Source organism: Zalophus californianus, chromosome 11, assembly GCF_009762305.2.
Source record: "Zalophus californianus isolate mZalCal1 chromosome 11, mZalCal1.pri.v2, whole genome shotgun sequence".
In the NCBI taxonomy this organism is placed as follows: Eukaryota; Metazoa; Chordata; class Mammalia; order Carnivora; family Otariidae; genus Zalophus; species Zalophus californianus.
The window spans coordinates 79,144,305-79,148,426 of record NC_045605.1 but is presented as its reverse complement, the minus strand read 5'-3'; the positions used below and the strand labels follow the sequence as shown (position 1 = coordinate 79,148,426).

General features: G+C 35.4%; 1 pseudogene; it reads right to left on the bottom strand.

Annotated features, from left to right (window-relative positions):
• Positions 1-739: 739 nt before the first annotated feature.
• LOC113913612 lies at positions 740-3,477 on the bottom strand (annotated as a pseudogene).
• Between the last annotated feature and the right edge of the window lie 645 nt (positions 3,478-4,122).

Here is a 4,122-nt window from a genome sequence, read left to right as displayed (position 1 = left end):
CCAAACCTGCTATTATGATATTGTTGCATCTAACTAAAAGGACTATTCAAAGGATATTTCAATGTTCTGTAAGAAAGAGAACTGAGACTTCACCTGTTTTACCAGAAGAGGATGTGGAACTTCTGTGGTACACATTTGCATATGTGTGTATACCTTCTCATTGATAAGTGTCTCCATGTGTAACAAAATTCAAGATGAAATTTAAATCTCGTTAAAACATACCATATGGTAGTGAATCTGTGAGGACAGAGAAATAGAATCATAATCAGTCACCAATCTCTCCCCAAAAGAACCCAACAACTGTGAAAGTGAAATTGGCTTAGTTCACATCTTGACATTAACAACTATAATAGCTAGCATCTGATAAATAGGGACAAAATATTATTGACATCCATAACATGTTGTAAGGATTAATTGTGATAATCTATGTAAAGGGCTCAGAACAGCATCTGGTTCATGGTAAGTTTCTATAGATGCAGTCATTGTATAATTACATCATTTTATGTGTATATGTTATTTTATGTATATATGTATATATTTTATTATTTTGCACATTTTACTTATTCCCACTTTCCTGAACTTTATTAAAGAGAAAGCAATGATAGTAAATCTCTAGAAACATAGTCAATTTTCTAGGATCCTTCCCTCGAAAATGTGACATTTGATTTCCAAATACATGCCAGAGCATACATGGTTCCCAGTTGTACTAAGTAGGTGAGAAGCTGAAATCATAAAATATTCATCTTCCAACTTTCCCCAGCCTGTGGTCTGTCTTTGGATCAGCAGTGATTGCCTGAATAGCTACTATGGCTTCATGAATTTTTGTCTGTAGTTCTCTGAGCTCTTCCATAGGCAGCAACCACAGAATTTGAGCAGCTTCGTTAAGAACTGCATCTCTTGTGTCAAAACCAAGACTATGTTTGTCTAAAGCAACAAGCAAGCCCTCTTTGATTTGCTTTAGCAACTGCATCCTTTGTCAGGAGCTCCTGTACGAAAATGTGAATTGCCTTAAGCTTTATTGGGTAATCATGATGCTGAATCTGAAGAAGGTTGGCCAAAGCCATTACAACAGCCTTAAAATCGAGATTATTTACATCAGAATTGATCAATGGCTCTGCATTTTTAGCTGCATTGTCAGCATTTTTTGTATTATCAGGTACCAAGTCCTTGTATTTTTCAGCATTATTTCCATATTCAAGTCTAACCGCTAAACCAAGAAGCCAGTCAATTGCTTCTTGTCGATCTTGAATCTTGAACAGACAGTTCACATCTCTGAGATACTGTTCAAAGAACTTGGGCTTGTCCCTGCTGTGGATGTTTCTTAAATTGCCTTTGTCTTCAATCTTGTAGTGTCTGATTTTCTGGTCTTTAAGCCGAACAATAAAGTTTCTAAATTCTGTTTCATCTTTGCAGTTGAGGTAATTGAAGGCCGTCAGCCTGTGTCAGAACATGGTCCCCACTCTGGTCCCCCAGGCTTTGGCCGGGTGAAGAGAGGCCAGGAGGAGTAGGCAGTGCAGGCACGGGCGACTCGGCAAGAGCTATTTTGTAACATTTAAACATGATTTTTCCAAAATGGTACCTTTAGTCCTGTTAGTCTTCATAATACTTATACATTTAATGACTGTATATAATAATAAGTTGTAGTATACCATTTCACTAATATTGTGTACTCCAGTTGCTTCCAGTCATTTGTCTTCCCTTTTGACAATAGATAATACATTGATGAACATCTCTATGCATTAACTATTTTGAGTTCTTTTGAGTTACAAGCATATAATAAAATGCATGGGAAATGTTTTTATGACTATTGCCATATAGTACTTTGTTGTTTTTTTGAAAAGTTTACACAATTTTACAATATCAGTAGTACTATATCTACTCTTCAATTTTATTGCAACTTTTTGCAAGGGGCATTATAAATATAACTATTGCTATTATTTTGTTTTATTTTTATTATTTTTTTCAAAAGATTTATTTATTTATTTTAGAGAGAGAGCACGAGCAGAAGGGACAGAGGAAGAGAGAGGGAGAGAGCACGGGGGGAGGGGCAAAGGGAGAGGGAGAGAGAATCTCAAGCCAACTCCTGACTGAGCAGAGCCTGACATGGTACTCCGTTTCAGGACCCTGAGATCATCACCTGAGCCAAAACCAAGATTCGGATGCTTAACTAGCTGTGCCATGTAGGTGCCCCTAGTATATATTTTTTTAATATTGTTGACTCGGGGTTGTTTTAATACACATTTCTTTGATAATATAAACAGTGAATATATTCTTAGTGTGTTTACTATTTGCCTTTATTCATTTTTAACTGACCTCTGTACGTACATTATACTTTTAAAAAATTTAGTACTAAATATAAAAGTATATATTTAGTGTTTAGTTACTAATTGGTTATAAGAGTTAAAAAAACAGTTTAATTAGGAATTTTTATTTACAACACTAATGCATCTATTAAGATGAGTTGGCACATCATTACAAGATGACTCCAGATTTGATAGATGACTGGGAAACAAAGAAGAAAACTCTCTAGAGTTGTTTAGGGTTGCCATGATTCTCTTAATCCAGAGTTGCCTTATTGACTATGCTCAAAATGACTAATAAGGGCGGAGAGGCAAAAGTATGGAAAACTAACATTTGAAAAGGAAAAATTGAGAAACAAAATAAATTGCAGTTCTGTCAAAATTGCATTTAAAAAAAAAAAAACAGGTAGGCTATAGTTCCCTTAAAATACATAAAACAAATAACATAGATGTTGACCTTAAAGCTTAATCAGCTGTGCTATTTACAGGAAAATATTTATCAAGGGATCAGGTAAATAAGAGTGAGTTACATGGAAAGAAACAGAGAAAGGGATTCTGGCATAAGAAAAATGAAGATAAATCTTGAATTATTAATTCCTTTGAATTTCCCAGTTGTTTTCCAAGGTAGATGATTGCCATAGTCATTAGACATTAGTACCAGAATTGATAAATAGTATATTTGAGCCAGGGGTCTCCCTACCCATTTGACTACCCTATGGTATAATTTAATTTGGTCATAATTAAGATGTCTCTCTGTTGAAATGCTTAAGTGATAAAAGAATGTTATGAAGGAGTGTAAATCCATTCAGGTTGGTATCCTATCTGGCTAATACAACACACATACTATAGTCTACATTTAGACTTCGCCATTGAAGCTAAAACTGACACACTTTCCTTGGAAATATGGTATAGGGTCTGCCCATACTGTTTTTGTTGTTTATCTAAAGTGGATAATGACCTTGTTTCTAACCCTGGGTTAATCAAATCAGAACCCTTTTTCAATTGATATATAGTAAGTAAGGACATTTATGACTATGAGTGAATGAGTTTGTAGATAAAGGAATGCTTTTTGATATTCTATAACTTAGGACAATTTCTGAGGCAAGAAAGAGAATGGTGGGATGAACACTCCATTATCTTACCACACATAGTCCTTTATTGCACTGTCATTAGGCATATCCAAGTCCAAATCACAACTCCATTATTCTTGATTATATATCTCCTCAATTTTTCTGGGTCTCATGCTTAATTCCCTACATAATAAAATATAATAAAACACAACTTGGTATTATTGAAGGGATTAAAATTAGTTCCCTCATGGAAATCTTCCAGTAAAACACCTGGTTCAAAAAGGAAAAGAACCCCTAAAATGCAATGTCTCCTTCCTTTTCATGTATATTCTAAAATACATAGGTAGTGGGGTAGTGAGGTGGGACTCCTGGGTATTCCGAGGGCAGTTGCTGTCTGTGACTGAAGAGTCGAAAAACATGTAAAATATTTTCCTTAGTATAAAACTTATAGTTTGGGTGTTTTTTGACACCAACCACCTGTTCTTCAATGCTCCAATTCTCTTATTCTCTGACACTGAGTGTCCAACAATTTAATTTGTTCACTTCTGACACTAAGTACCCCGAGTTAGAGTCAGACCCCATAAGAGTTACCTCACTTCAGATATTGCTCAGTCTCATAAGAGTTACCTCACTTCAGATATTGCTCAGTCCCATAAAAGTTACCTCACTTCAGATATTGCTTACAAATGGAGTACCCAGGCCACCCACACTTCTTCCCTGCTGACTACAAGTTGAAGTCCTACAACCCCTTC